At 41.7% G+C, this 16,664-nt stretch overlaps 1 long non-coding RNA gene across 6 annotated transcripts; it reads left to right on the top strand.

The window, feature by feature from the left end:
- Positions 1–968: 968 nt before the first annotated feature.
- Positions 969–7,752, top strand: LOC127314649 (uncharacterized). Of its 6 annotated transcripts, XR_007859800.2 has the most exons (7): positions 969–1,287; positions 1,368–1,946; positions 2,128–2,214; positions 2,567–2,676; positions 2,763–2,866; positions 7,018–7,089; positions 7,218–7,752. It is a non-coding gene; the product is annotated as an uncharacterized lncRNA (long non-coding RNA). The 6 variants fall into 6 exon arrangements; XR_007859802.2 differs by lacking the exon at positions 7,018–7,089; XR_007859803.1 differs by lacking the exons at positions 7,018–7,089; positions 7,218–7,752 and having other exon boundaries at positions 1,368–1,532; positions 1,838–1,946; positions 2,763–3,350.
- Positions 7,753–16,664: the final 8,912 nt, after the last annotated feature.

Here is a 16,664-nt window from a genome sequence, read left to right as displayed (position 1 = left end):
GGCTGACGCATCGGAGGTGCGCCCAGGTGGACTCGACGGTGAGCAGATCCTCAACTCATCAAATTCGGCAGCGGGCGAGTACGTCGAGAGGGGGCGGGGCGCCGCGACGGTGAGACCGGGGCATCTGAGATTCGCGCAGCCAGACTGGACGGGTAAAGGGGAGCGGGACGGTGGTGTGCACTACGATACAATGCAGCGGCGTTGGCACCACCGCTCGGCGCCGGTCATCCCTGGCGGAGTGTCGGCCGCTCGCCTCCGCGCATCCTGGCGGCCACTCGCGCTGCATCCAACCGCTCTGGTCAATCCCTCCAATGCGGAACACACGGTTCAAGTGCCACATCCATGAGCTGGCCGCGCACCACCACCGGGCTGCTCGCCCGCGGACCCCTGCTGGCCGCGGCCGCGTAGAGCCACCCTCCCTCAGTAGTTCTCCATCCTTGCGTCCTCGTCGCCTGCCGCGCTGCCTGATAGAGAAGGGGAGAGAGTACTTGAGATGAGAGAAGGAGCACCAAGATTCAGAGAGAAAATCGAGGTGAGGAGGATCGATCATGCATCTTACCTTCTCATGGAGGCCACGTCTGGTGGCGCCTGCAAGATTCCTATGCGCCGACGGAGCTAAACTCCATCTTGCTCCATAGCCATCACGCAGACCGCGCCGCCGCCCGCTTGCAGTCTTCGATCTATGGAAAGAGAGCGCCGAGAGAAGGAGGTGGTGGTGGAGGGACGGTGGTGGTTTTCCAGAAACCGTGGATGAGCGAGGACGGGGATATCGGCGGCTAATAATTAGTCGGAACGAAGAAGCTACCCAAGGTTAAGCGGTGGAGTTGCTCGATTCTTCCACGGTGAGGACGTCAGGACCTTATGGCGCCCGCACCTAATCGTCGCCTTTTCTTCTGCTGGAGATGCACGCCGATGGGCCCACTAGCGCGGCGCGTTGACCCCTACGGATGGGTGGATACTGCTAGGCTAAACGCGATACACTGACAGATACATGGAAGGCCTCACACGCCTCGCCGTCCTTTACCTCTGCCCCCTCGTACGACAGCGCCATGGATGTGGCCGGACCCCCACCTCGTCGTCCTGCATCTATGGCTACATGCCCTCCCCCATAGCATTCTTGTCATGTGCAGTGCAGCCCGTGCCTACCAATTCGAATCTGAATCTCACTGCTTTCCTTCTTTTTCCTCAAGCGTTTTCACTCTTCAAGGACCGGTTCACTCCATTGAAGATCTGATTGGTGATTTCATGATAGATGGAGGCCGAAATCGTTTTGTTGATTTGCTCCAGGTGAATCTCCAAGCTCGTTCTTGTCTGAAAGTGCAACATAGGTTTCTTGTTCTGATTCATCGCTGGTGTTTTCGATGCAGGATGGAGTCAAGCTCTTCTCGGTCACTTCCGCACGGCAGCCGGCAGGTGGCACTGCGAGCAGGGGCGGGCTGCGGTCGAGTAGGGAGTCAAGCGGAGGTAGTCAAGAGGCAGCGGCGCTAGGATATGTCGCAGGATCCGCCGCCATTAACGGATGTTGGCTATCGGTATGGATCAGTTGTCCCCCGACGAGGGGCGCCTCCGTGCCCGCCGTCGCAGCCATGTCCGCATAGACCACGACCGCCGGATCCTTTTTATACTTCTTTTTTCTTCTGCACCTCGTATTTAAATTGCACAGGATGCTGACAGATATTCCAATGCGGTCTGTGTTGCATTATCTGGAAGCTCGTGTTAAGATTCTGCTCCTTCTTTTAAGCAAGAATTTGTGTAGGGTTTAAAAAAATTGCTCCGCTCGCCGATGCATGTTTTTGTTCATTTGGGTGCTGAATTTGTTTTTTGTTTTTACCTAAAGTTTGTCAGGAAAATAGGCTGTCGTATCTTCCATGATTGTACATCTCGAAGATCTTCATTTTTGCTGGCGTTCTTGGATGAAGGGGTTTGAGCAGAGAATGCTAGTGCAGGTGCAGCTCGCTCCTTTTCTCCTCCTAGTTAGGATCTTTCGTATCTTAAATCCTAATTCGTGAATTACATATTTACTATGGTTTTCCACCACTCAATGTAGGAGTAGCTGTACTGGACGAAGTTACTTTACCCCCATTGTCTCGATGGATGCATGATTATTATCTTTTCCTTTTCTAATAGATGGATTACTTTTTATGGGAGCCAACCAACATATCATTGCATCTTTGGCTTCCAACTCACAACTGGTTCAGCTGCTGATACTGCAAGGTTCTCCGTACTACCCGTACATGTGCTTAGTACTTGGTTATGTCGTTACTCTTATTTATTTAAAGATTTTGTAGTTCCGATAGAAGGTAGGAACACTATGCAGTTAATCCCTAATTAAATATTCATCTGCAAACTGGATAATATAGAAGTTGCTTGTTAAGGAAAGGTATATCATTATTTGAACGCCAAAAGTGTTTATTTCCAGATTTGTTTTTCAACAAGCTAGCGTGCCCCTGGTCTGCCAGATTGGCTGCTAGTTTTAACACTGTAAATGATGAAGCATTTGTTGAGTATGTTTATCCCAGTTAGTGCAATAGAACCTAATGTGAAAATGTGTCTAATTTAAGTGCAGTCCTGCCTGAAGTTCAGAGAGGTTGTCAGAGGAAGAGAATTGCTCAAATAGCTGGACAATGATAACTTGCCATTGAAGAACTGAGTTTGCTCTACCAAAGAATGCTGCTGGTATCGTTCTTAGCAAGAGCATCCTTCTGCAATTTATTTTCTCTTTAGTTGGATCTGAATTTTATTTGGTTTATCATCATGTGCAGATCTGTTTAATAGATAATCCTGGCAAGCATCATGAAGACAACACTACAAATCTAGAACAACACCTGGTCGATAGAAGCTTTTGCTACTGTTGGATTAGCAATTGGTATGTGTCGCTTAGTGATCATTAATACCTCTGGAGTATATGTAGCTTAGTGATCAGAAATAAAAAATGCATAATTACATGAAACCATGATACAAACAGGTGTGGGAAAAAAATATGATTCTAACTGGAATGTCAACAGTTCAGGAGTAATACCTCTACAAAATCGACCCAAAGCCATATGTATCTAGGGGTCTGTTTGGTTTATGGCCCCGGCTGACCTTACCAAAAGATTGGTCATGCCAATTATCTGCACATATGTTTGGTTTGTTGCCAATTTTTTGACAGCCAATGGACTAGTTGGTGTTCCCTTCACAGATTGTAGCCAAAATTTTGGCAAACTCTGGGCGTTGGAATCCTCTACCAAATATTTGGCTGACCAATTTTGGTAGGGCTGGTGCGGGCACAACCCAAACGCACCCTAGAACTGAGACAATGGTTCCAAAAGACAATATACAAGAGATGGAACAAAGAAAAACTTTTTTCAGATGGCCGGCATCTGGTTCTCTGCTCGATTTTCCTCTTGCAGTAAATCACGTCTCCTTCTCTACCTTTGTTGCTAAACCTAAAGAAGCCTACAGAACATAGAAAACACAGTTGTGCAGAAAACATAGGCTTGTAAATCTGAACAGCTCTCGATGCTATCTGACTAGCCTGCTTTGCCTTTCATATGTAGCAGAACTTAATACGTGCGCTGTTGGTTACTTTTGCTGGTGTTTTCAAAGAACTTTATACGAATCAGCGGAAATTGGACTTATTATGTTCAAAAAAAGGAGACGAACAAAATTTGTTCGGACGAAATAGCCGGATTCGAAACGACACGAGCTGGAAATGCAGTACAAGTCAGCAATAGAGGTAGGATTGGAGAGGTACGTGTGGGCCGCGGGGTGTACTACTTGCTGCAGCATTCGTACCTGGAAGGACCGGTAAGTACATGTGGTGGGGAGCAGACAAGTACCTAGCTTTTCCTGGTTGTACAGAGGAACAGTGCAAACTACCTGACATGTGCTAGGCTACGGTACATATACGCATCATGCGGTCAACACAGTGTGAGAATCTCCAGACAAATCAACGGTTGCAGATAGGGTCAGGGCGCCATAAGGTCCTGACCGAATGCGCACCCGTAGAAGGACTGTTTTAACTGACTAAACCCGTGGAGAGACAGAGAAGAGAGACGGGACAGACTTGTATAGGATCTCCCCATTAGGTAGGATCATAGGATCAACTTAGAAAAATCATACTTTGGCTATGCGAAAAAATCTGAAAATAATTAGCAACATGCATATAAGTTGTATCTACAACTCCAAGAAATTTCAGCTCAAAATCTAATCTACACTTGGAGAAACAAAAAAGACAAATTCTGTTGTGAATAGTGTCAGATCTGGTTGAATAGTATTTCACACTATTCACACCAAGATTTATCTTTTTTGTCTCTCTAAGTGTATGTCGAATTTGAAGTTGCAAATTTTTGGCATTGCATATATAACATAGATGTGTGTTGTCATTTTTTTTCAGAATTTTTGAACATGTTTTGTCTTTGTAAAAAATTAATCTCATAGATCCTATCTAAGACCTGATCCTACCTAAGTCTTCCCCGAAGAGAGACAAATCCACACGCTCATAAAGAACAGAATCTAGGCAGCTATAGCCACACCAAAACTAACACGCAGGAAACGGAGTAGCATCTCACGTGCCAAACTGCCCACCACTCACTATCAAAAAATCTTAGAGAACACCAAAACTATACACATAAAAAAGCTAGAGGAAACCAAACTATGAAAACAAGTACGTGTCAACCAATCGTTAATCCAAAGAAAAACTCAAAAATCTGTAAAAAAAGATTTTTGTTCCCAAATAATATAGTAGTTATAACATAATTATTATACGTAATTATGTTTTTCTAGCTGTCGAGCTAAATTAACTGAGCTAGTGTTGGCTCAAGATCAGAATTCCAATGGGGCAATATAAGACTCATAATCCATTTCTTTTATTTTGACTTGATCTTGACTCCAACTAAAAATGATTCTATCCTGAGCCTGGCGAGTCTAAAGCTTTTCTTGTAGCTAGTCCTAACTGCAAGTCTGGCAGCAAAGGCTTTCACTAGTAGAAAAAGGGGCTTCGATTCCTGTTTGTAATGGGCTTTAGTCCCGGATTCGTAACCGGGATTAAATATGCGCTACTAAAGGCCCCCTTTGGTCCCGGTTGCTTACGAACCGGAACTAAAGGCCCATCCACGTGGGCTGCAAACGTGTGTCGGGGCGGAGTACCTTTAGTTCCGGTTGGTGTGACCAACCGGAACTAAAGGTCTCTGCAGGTTTAGGGTTTAAACCCCTAAATCTAATTTTATTTTGTTGTGTTTTCATTTCTTTTATATTTTATTTTATGTTTTATTTTAATTTTAAAAAAATTTCAGTACACATATTTTACGCTAGTATATACACGTTACATGTTAATGCATATGAATATACAATTTCAAACAAGAAGAATTCAAGAGGAATATATAATATTCAATATCGGGTGATCATATACAACTTCAAACAAGTTTCTATATACAATTTACGGCATTAGGAGTTTTTCGTCCTCGTAATAGTGTTGTCTATTAGGATAGAGGACGTCCCTCATCAAAAATCATGCAAATTCCTCTTGAATTGGTCGGAAGCGAGCTTCTGGATTAAGCTTCTCCCGCAAGTTGATATCCTCAGCCCTCCGCTCAGAGGTATATCCCTGGATGAACTCACAAACATAGTATCCACATAGATTGGTCCCCTGTGGCTGAGTTGGAACATTAGCTAACCTTCTAAATGTTAGCAGATCTTTGAATTCACCGGTTACTTTCTTTTTGAATCGTTTCCAAACCCTGTGGGGCAAAGAAAATGAACAAGGGAGTTATTAGTTACTTGATATCAGGAAATGAACGAAAGAGGCCGATATAGTGCGCAAATGATTGAAAATAATTACTTTTGCAGCATTGCTCTTATGCCGGACCAATGCTTTGGGTTCATATTCAGAGAGTCCATGACTTCAACTCTAGAGTTGTCAAATTGAACTATTACCATAATCTAGTGGAACCTACATACACGTTACATGCATAACTCATCGATTAGACATAACATGGAGTAAACAAAATAGAATGTGCACAAGATAGAAACACTCACCCAAAATGGTAAGGAAATAGAATTTCACTTTTGAGTTCCCTGGTTTGTAAGAAACTTGTACAGATCTCTCTCGACGTCTTGGGATGATTTTGTAACAATGTCCATTAATGATATATGGGTCAATGAATCCAACATCATGGATGTTCTTTCTTTTGCATTCCCCAAGCTTCATTCTGCATAATAGCGTACACAAGAATATACTTAGGATAATATAGTGCAGGCAATGAACGAGATGAGGTAGAGATTTAATTATAGAAATAAATCACTTACAGTACGTAGCAACTCAGAAGAGATTTGTCGAGCTCGCACAGATTGAACAACTGGAACAATTCACTAATATGAACTTGTACAAAGTAATGTTTGAAGTTATGCTCCTTTCTAACTTCCGCATAAATATATTCTTTGCCGGCCTTATTTTTTTATGAAATCCTTGTACCAGAGTAGCAGATTTTGCATTTGTGTTGGTAGACTCGCTTCCTGCGCAGGCTCGACGAGAGGCCCATACGGCACATATGTAAATGCTACCTCACTTATTGGCGCATCCTCAAGGCCTAACAATGCATGAAGAGTCATACCGAACTCAGCCGCTCTTTCTTTGGCCGCCGTTACAGTCATTTGTTGTGCTCTAGCAGCTGCTAGGATAGCGAGGTCCAATAGTTCCATGTCCTTATCCATATCGGCTCTGAAGGACGTCGTAACGGAAGGATCGGCTTCCACTATGAGTGGGGATCGATTATTTTTTCTGTGCCCCAAGCTGGGAAACTTGTTTCCCGCATTTTTTTACTTGTTGGTTTCTTCTCCGCCAAGGCTTTTTCCTTCAGTAATAATGATTCTTGCCTAAGAAATTCACGTCCATAGTCGTCTGGCAGATTCTGCTGGATTTGGAACGGTGTCGTGAAAACTCCTTAGCCCACTTCGTTTGCTTCTCAGTATATACCGGCTTGGGCTCAGGCTCTTTTTTCTCCTTGACTTATGCCTTCCATTTCTCATATTGAGCAGCCGCGGCCGCATCGTTTTCCTCGACACTAACTTCCCAAGGTCTCGGGAGAAGAGGCTTCAGTGATGGCATTGGTACCTGATACGTCCAATTTGCATCACTATTCTATATCATAATTTGCTGTTATTCATTGATATATTTCATATTTGGACATAATACTTATGTTATTTCATCTATTTTGCATGTTTCATGATTATTGGAGGATCGAGCACCGGAGCCAGGATTCTGCTGGAAAAAGCACCGTCAGAATGCAATATTTCGGAAGATCAAGAGTTGACGGAAATTATACCAAAAATCCTATTTTTCCAGATGACGAAGTGAGCCAGAAGGGGGAGCTGAGGGGACCCGAGGTGGGCCCACCCCATAGGCCGGCGCGGCCCAAGGGCTGGCCGCGCCGCCCTGTGAGGAGGGGGGCCCACAGCCCCTCTCGCCTCCTTTTCTTCGCGAACTCCTTCGTCCCGAAGACCTAAGCTCCAGAGGGTACCTCGCGAAGAGTTACAGCCGCCTCTGCGAGGTGGAGAACACCAGAGAGAAAAGAGCTCTCCGGCGGGCTGAGATCCGCCGGGGAAATTCCCTCCGGGAGGGGGAAATCGACGCCATCGTCACCGCCGTAGCAATTTGGGTTTGATCTTGATTGTTTGATAGGGGAAACTCTTCCGGTATTGATTTCTACTTGTTATTGATGCTATTGAGTGAAACCGTTGAACCAAGGTTTATGTTTAGATTGTTATTCATCATCATATCACCTCTGATCATGTTCCATATGATGTCTCGTGAGTAGTTCGTTTAGTTCTTGAGGACATGGGTGAAGTCTAAATGTTAGTAGTGAAGTATGGTTGAGTAATATTCAATGTTATGATATTTAAGTTGTGGTGTTATTCTTCTAGTGGTGTCGTGTGAACGTCGACTACACGACACTTCACCTTTATGGGCCTAGGGGAATGCATCTTGTACTCGTTTGCCAATTGCGGGGTTGCCGGAGTGACAGAAGCCTAAGCCCCCGTTGGTATATCGATGCAGGAGGGATAGCAGGATCTCAGAGTTTAAGGCTGTGGTTAGATTTATCTTAATTACTTTCTTGTAGTTGCGGATGCTTGCAAGGGGTATAATCACAAGTATGTATTAGTCCTAGGAAGGGCGGTACATTAGCACAGGTTCACCCACACAACACTTATCAAAACAATGAAGATTAATTAGCCGTATGTAGCGAAAGCACTAGACTAAAATCCCGTGTGTCCTCGAGAACGCTTGGTCATTATAAGTAAACAAACCGGCTTGTCCTTTGTGCTAAAAAGGATTGGGCCACTCGCTGCAATTGTTACTCTCGCACTTTACTTACTCGTACTTTATTCATCTGTTACATCAAAACCCCCTGAATACTTGTCTGTGAGCATTTACAGTGAATCCTTCATCGAAACTGCTTGTCAACACCTTCTGCTCCTCGTTGGGTTCGATACTCTTACTTATCGAAGATACTACGATACACCCCCTATACTTGTGGGTCATCAAGACTATTTTCTGGCGCCGTTGCCGGGGAGTGAAGCGCTATTGGTAAGTGGAATTGGTAAGGGAAACTTCTACTGTTTGTGCTGATTTTATTTCTGCCTGCTGCCATAATTCATTATGGAGAGATCTCCTTTTGAATGTTTACTTGGGAAATCTGCTACTACTGCAAAGGTAGTGGATGTGGCGCCAGGTGAGGAAGAGATACCATACAAAATACCTATGAAAATTATTGAACGTGTAGTGGATAACCGTTATACAGGGGATGGAACTGTCCACCCTGGAGATCATTTACTGTTCTTGCATGAATTATGCGGTTTATTCAAGTGTGCAGGTATTGCTATGGATGAAGTGAGGAAGAAACTATTCTCTATATCGCTGTCTGGTAAAGCGGCGCATTGGTATAAATTACTGGATAATGGGGATTCTTTTGAATGGAATGATATTGTGCCCCAGTTTTATTCTAAGTTCTATCCTCCAAGTGAAATTCATAAGGATCGGAACCGCATATATAATTTTTGGCCTCATGATGGAGAGAGTATTGCCCAAGCTTGAGGGAGATTGAAGTCTTTAATGCTCAAATGCCCCATTCATGAGCTTCCTGGTAATATAATTATTGATAATTTCTATGCAAGACTTTCTTTTGAAGACAAGACCTTGCTGGATACTTCTTGTTCTGGATCATTCACGCGCAACAAAGAAGAGTTTAAAAGGGACCTTCTCAATCGGATCCAGGAAAATACTGAAGGATGGAAGATCGACAAAGATAGAGAATCAGGTATAAATTATGATTATAAATGCATTGAAGCTTTTATGGATACTGATAAATTTCGTAATATGAGTGCTACTTATGGTCTTGATTCTCAAGTTGCTGCAAATCTTTATAAAGCTTTTGCCTCTCATTATGAATTGCCTAAGAAGAATTTTGATAAGTATCATGAACCGTATAAAGATAAAATTGATTCATCTATTAATAAATGCGTTGTAGTTGAAACTGTTGATCATGTTATTCCTGAAGCTTATATTGAAAAAACTCCTTTCCCTGCTAAAATGAAGGAGTACTCTGTTATAAATAGTGTGGTTCATAAAAGTGAAAAGAAACCAATAGAACATGAAGAACAAATAAAAGTTGAACCTGTTGTGGCAATAGTTAAAGATCTTGTGACTGAAAATGTGGAGGATGGTCATATTATTTTCTGTGAAGATGCTTCTAATATTGTTTCACATCCTAATAAGTCTAAGAAAGCTAGTGTTCCTATGCTATCTGTTAGAATTGGAGATCATTGTTATTATGGTTTATGTGATATTGGTGTAAGTATTAGTGATATTCCTTATGAGCTTTACACGGAGATTATGCACGAAATTGGTTCTTGTGAACTTGAAGATATTGATGTGGTTATTCAGCTGGCTAATAGAGAAACTATTTCTCCAATTGGTATTGTTCGAGATGTGGAAGTTCTATGCGGTAAGATTAAATATCCTGCTGACTTTTTGGTACTTGGTTCTGCTGCTAGTGAATACTGTCCTATCATTTTTGGTAGACCTTTTCTAAATACTTGTGGAGCTATTATAGATTGCAAGAAAGAGAAAATTTTGACTAAATTTGCTGGTGAATCTTATGAGTTTAACTTCTCTAAATTTATCAAAACTCCTTATAAAATTGATCCGCCTAATAATGATTTTAAATTTGAACAGTGTGCATCTATTTCTCTTGCTCCTAATAATCCTTTGCAGCAACATTTGGAGAATATCGAGAGTGAAGTTTTTAGGAAAGAAAGAGATGAGCTTGATGAAATTTTCCTTCGTCAACCTATTCTTAAGCATGATTTACCGGTAGAAGATCTGGGTACAACACCGCCACCAAAGGAAGATCCTGTCTTTGATTTAAAACCATTGCCTGATAATCTTAAATATGCTCATATTGATGATAAGAAAATATATCCCGTTATTATTAGTTCTAAGCTTTCAGAGTTTGAAGAAGAAAGATTATTGGAAATACTGAAGAAGCACCGAGGAGCTATTGGCTACACTCTTGATGACTTGAAGGGGATTTCTCCCTCTATTTGCCAACACGCCATTAATATGGAAAATGATGCGAAGCCTGTTGTTGAACCTCAGCGTCGTCTAATTCCTAAGATGAAGGATGTGGTAAGAAATGAGGTATTAAGACTTCTTGAAGCTGGTATTATATATCCTATTGCTGATAGTAGATGGGTTAGTCATGTGCATTGTGTTCCTAAGAAAGGAGGAATGACTGTTGTGCCTAATGATAATGATGAGCTCATACCTCAAAGAGTAGTTGTAGGGTATAGAATGTGCATTGATTATCGAAAAGTTAATAAAGTTACTAAAAAGATCATTACCCTTTGCCTTTATTGATCAAATGTTAGAAAGGTTATCTAAAAATACCCATTTTTGCTTTCTTGATGGTTATTCTGGGTTTTCACAAATTGCTGTTAAAACTAAGGATCAAGAGAAAACCACTTTCACTTGTCCCTATGGAACTTATGCTTATAGACGAATGCCTTTTGGTTTATGTAATGCTCCTGCTACTTTTCAAAGATGCATGTCTGCTATTTTTCATGGCTTTTGCGAGAGTATTGTAGAGGTATTCATGGATGATTTTTCTGTCTATGGGAATTCTTTTGATAATTGCTTGCGGAACCTTGATAAAGTTTTGCAGAGATGTGAAGAAACTAACCTTGTTCTTAATTGGGAGAAATGCCACTTTATGGTTAATGAAGGAATTGTATTGGGACATAAAATTTCCGAGAGAGGTATCGAAGTTGATAGAGCTAAAGTTGAAGCAATTGAGAAGATGCCCTATCCTAGGGATGTTAAAGGTATTCGTAGTGTTCTTGGTCATGCTGGGTTTTATAGGAGGTTTATTAAAGACTTCTCCAAGATTTCAAAGCCTCTTACTAATCTTCTTCAAAAAGATGTACCTTTTGTTTTTGATGATGATTGTAAGGAAGCTTTTGAAACTCTAAAGAAAGCCTTAACAACTGCTCCTATAGTTGAACCTCCTGATTGGAACTTACCATTTGAAATTATGTGTGATGCTAGTGATTTTGCTGTAGGCGCTGTTCTTGGACAATGAGTAAATAAAAAATTGAATGTTATTCATTATGCTAGTAAAACCCTTGATGCTGCTCAAAGAAATTATGCTACTACTGAAAAGGAATTGTTAGATGTAGTCTTTGCTTGTGATAAGTTTAGATCTTATATTGTTGATTCAAAAGTTACTATTCATACTGATCATGCTGCAATCAGATACCTTATGCAAAAGAAAGATGCTAAGCCAAGGCTTATTAGATGGGTACTTCTGTTGCAAGAATTTGATTTACATATTGTAGATAGGAAAGGTGCTGATAATCCTGTTGTTGATAATTTGTCTAGATTGGAAAATATTGCTTATGATCCTGTTCCTGTTAATGATAGTTTTCCAAATGAACAATTGGTTGTAATAAAGGTGAGCTCGCGAGACAGTCCTTGGTATGCTGATTATGCTAACTTTATTGTTTCCAAGTACTTGCCTCCAACCTTTTCAGCTCAGCAAAGGAGGAAATTCTTTTATGACTTGAGGCATTATTTCTGGGATGACCCACACTTATATAAAGAAGGAGTGGATGGTATTCTGCGAAGATGTGGTCCCGAATATGAACAGCAAGAGATATTAAGTAAATGTCATGGTAGTGCTTATGGAGGACATCACGCCGGAGATAGAACCGCGCAAAAGGTTCTACAATCAGGTTTTTATTGGCCGACTCTCTTCAAAGATGCAAGGAAGTTTATCTTATCTTGTGATGAATGTCAAAGGGTTGGTAATATCTCCAGACGCAATGAAATGCCTATGAATTATACTCTTGTTATTGAACCGTTCGATTGTTGGGGATTTGACTTCATGGGACCTTTTCCCTCTTCAGAAGGTAACACTCATATACTTGTTGCTGTTGATTATGTTACTAAATGGGTGGAAGCCATACCTACAAAATGTGCTGATGGTGAGACCTCTTTAAGAATGCTTTTAGATATTATTTTTCCTAGATTTGGAGTTCCTAGATATATTATGACTGATGGAGGTTCTCATTTTATTCATGGTGGTTTTAGAAAAACTCTTGCTAAATATGGTATTAATCATAGAATTGCTTCCGCTTATCATCCTCAAACTAGTGGGCAAGTAGAATTATCAAATAGAGAGATTAAATCTATCTTGGAAAAGACTGTTAATTAAACTAGAAAGAATTGGGCTAGTAAATTGAAGGATGCACTATGGGCCTATAGAACTGCTTATAAAAACCCCATGGGAATGTCACCTGATAAAATGGTTTATGGGAAAGCTTGTCATTTACCTTTAGAACTAGAGCACAAAGCTTATTGGGCAGTTAGAGAATTAAATAAAGATCCTAAACTTGCCGGTAATAAGAGGTTGTTGCAATTGAGTTCTCTAGATGAATGGAGAAGTGAAGCTTATGAAAATACTAAACTCTTTAAAGAGAAAGTTAAAAAATGGCATGATAGAAGGATTATTAAAAGAGAATTTAATATTGGGGATAAAGTCCTATTGTATCGGTCTCGTCTCAGATTCTTTGCAGGGAAATTACTCTCGAAGTGGGAAGGACCATATGTTGTTGAGGAGGTGTATCGTTCAGGAGCAATTAAAATTAGCTCTATCCAAGGCAATGCCACACAAGTGGTGAATGGACAAAGACTCAAGCATTATATCTCAGGTGATTCTTATAATGTAGATATTGATATTATTCGAGTGGAAACACCGGAGGCTTTCATCAAAGGACAAATTGACAGTCCGCCAGAACTCGACTTTGAATAGGTAACCGTACTGGTAATGAAAAGTTCGCGATTTACTTTCCGAACAATGTTTTTGCTGTTTTTGGAAAATATGAAAAATTACGAGATCGAAACGGAGTGGAGGAGACGCACGAGGGCGTGCCCTCATAGGCCGGCGCGGGCCCCAGCCAGGCCGCGCCGCCCTATGAGCTGGCCGCCTCGTCGCCCCTTTCCGACTCTGGTTCGACCTGGTACTTTCCTTTTGTCGTGAAAATTTCTGCTATATAATCCCCCGGACCCCTGGACGTCCGTATATCATTTTCTCGACGTGTTTTGTTTCGAGCTGTTTCTGCCAGGATCTATTTTCAGTTTAGAAGCACCATGGTCTCCAAGAACAAGGGCAAGGAGCTTTCGGATGAAGATATTCAAGATCCCGAGTGGAAAGAGGAGGACAAGAACGTCAAGGAAGAGGATGAAGAAGAGGTGGAGGAAGACTCGCGCGCACACCCGCGTGCTACCATCGCAAGCATCAAGGTGGTGGATAACCCTTTTAGTGCAAACAGGAGCGCAAGAATTCGCACCGGAGGAAGGGTTCCACGTCATTACCTAGCTCAGAAGACATCTTCTTCAGGCACTCACCATCCCTTCCGCAATCTAATTTTCAATAGTCAAATTGAAAGGGTTCCCAGGGAAGCATTGCCTAGCAATTGGGATATAGATCGTTCTAACACTGCAGGAAGGGTGAAGCCTGAGGGTGAAGAGTGGGGAAATAACTCCAAGAGTTGGGACTCGCCGTCGGACATACTTCTTAACCGCGTCGAGCACAATTCGGAGATGATTCGCAACCTCACGCACAAGATTGATGAGCTTCAGGAGCTTGTTGAGAAGCTTGCCAGGAATTCATCACCACCATCGCCGAAGGAGTAATTCATCATCGGTATTGGCATCCCCTTGGTTTATTCCAAGCTTGGGGGAGTGCCGCGGTATCACATCATCACTATCTTTTACTTTTTACTGTCAAGTAGTGTCATATCATGAGTAGGGAAGTTATCATATAAGATGGGTTGCAGTTTGGAAGTATCTCTCCTTTAGTTGGTTGTCTATGTATCCCTTGGTGTGAGTTATCGTTATGGAATATTAATGAGAAGTCTTATCATTTACATATTACACATCTTATTTTAGTTTGCAATCTCTATTATATGATTTATCTTGTTGTTAGTATTGGTATCACTTTGGGAGCATTGAATAAATCTATTTGGTTTTGGCAAACTTAGCATTTGTCAATAGCAACAACACTTTGAGGTTTAAATAGAAAAGAGGAATACATGCAGTTGTTTCATTGTCTTTCTTTCTTGTTAGCTCATAGCTTATTATTCTGAAGTTAAAACTGTTTGTGCTTACAAGGAAGATGCATGATTATTTCTATCACATGTATATTTGTTTGTTTCCCTCGACTCTTATGCTTGCTAATTAACCTTGCTAGCCAAAGACCTGTACTGAGAGGGAATACTTCTCGTGCATCCAAACCTAAACCCAAACCTATGCCATTTGTGTCCACCATAACTACCTACTACATGGTATTTTCTGCCATTCCAAGTAAATACTTCGTGTGCTACCTTTAAACAATTCAAAATTTACTATCTCTTATTTGTGTCAATGTTTTATAGCTCATGAGGAAGTATGTGGTGTTTTATCTTTCAATCTTGTTGGGCAACTTTCACCAATGGACTAGTGGCTTCATCCGCTTATCCAATAATTTTGCAAAAAGAGCTGGCAATGGGATTCCCAGTCCCAAATTAATTAATCTAAATAGACACTCCTCCATGGTATGTGATTGATGGACGGCACCCGAAGGATTCGGTTAGCCATGGCTTGTGTAAGCAAAGGTTGGGGGGAGTGTCATCATAATAAAACTAAAATAAAAAGGCACTCCTTCATGGTATGAGATTGTTGGCAGGCACCCGAGGATTCGGTTAGCCATGGTTTGTGAAAGAAAGGTTGGAAGGAGTGCCACACAAAATAAAAATAAAATGGGAGCCGCTCTTTGAAGGTTTGTCTGGCAAGGGGGTTAGAGTACCCGCTACCAGTCGTTGACAACAACAAACACCTCTCAAAATGTTACTTTTATTCTCTTTATATGATTTCAAAACTGAAAAAGCTCTAGCTCATGATTTAATCCCTGCTTCCCTCTACGAAGGGCCTGTCTTTTACCTTATGTTGAGTCAGTAAACCTATTTCCCTCCATCTTAAGCAAGCATTTGAGTTGTTGTGATCAAACCATTATATTGTGATTTGCTTCATCATGTCTTTTACTCTTCCTTGTTTAGCACAAGTTTTATCTAAATGAATATAGCTTTGCAAGTTATCAATGATCATGAGGAGACTATTATGATTGAGTATGCAAGTTGTGCCATATAAACTTTAACATGAGAGCGCTGCTCAATAAGATAAGTATAATCTGTTAATTGTTCTCTGACCAAGAACGAAGTTTGCCATTACCAACTATGATTTCTTATGCACCTTTATTTGTGATTACCTTATACTTGTTTCAAGTTGAGTTATATGAGGAAGTTGTTTACTAGAATGTCTTGTGTGAATGAATATGATGCTTCTTGTCCGTATTTTTTTTATCGACTATTCACTCCATAAACATGTGGTCCTGTTTACCGAGTTCAGTTTCGCTTGGGGACAAGCGAAGTCTAAGCTTGGGGGGAGTTGATACGTCCAATTTGCATCACTATTCTATATCATAATTTGTTGTTATTCATTGATATATTTCATATTTGGACATAATACTTATGTTATTTCATCTATTTTGCATGTTTCATGATTATTGGAGGATCGAGCACTGGAGCCAGGATTCTGCTGGAAAAAGTACCGTCAGAATGCAATATTTCGGAAGATCAAGAGTTGCCGGAAATTATACCAAAAATCCTATTTTTCCAGATGACGAAGTGAGCCAGAAGGGGGAGCTGAGGGGACCCGAGGTGGGCCCACCCCATAGGCTGGCGCGGCCCAAGGGCTGGCCGCGCCGCCCTGTGAGGAGGGGGGCCCACAGCGCCTCTCGCCTCCTTTTCTTCGCGAACTCCTTCGTCCCGAAGACCTAAGCTCCAGAGGGTACCTCACGAAGAGTTACAGCCGCCTCTGCGAGGCGGAGAACACCAGAGAGAAAAGAGCTCTCCGGCGGGCTGAGATCCGCCGGGGAAATTCCCTCCGGGAGGGGGAAATCGACGCCATCGTCACCGCCGTAGCAATTTGGGTTTGATCTTGATTGTTTGATATGGGAAACTCTCCCGGTATTGATTTCTACTTGTTATTGATGCTATTGAGTGAAACCGTTGAACCAAGGTTTATGTTC

This window comes from Lolium perenne, chromosome 7 (assembly GCF_019359855.2).
Source record: "Lolium perenne isolate Kyuss_39 chromosome 7, Kyuss_2.0, whole genome shotgun sequence".
NCBI classification, from domain to species: Eukaryota; Viridiplantae; Streptophyta; class Magnoliopsida; order Poales; family Poaceae; genus Lolium; species Lolium perenne.
Note: the sequence above shows the minus strand (reverse complement) of the source record. Positions and strands in the feature narration are given on the sequence as shown.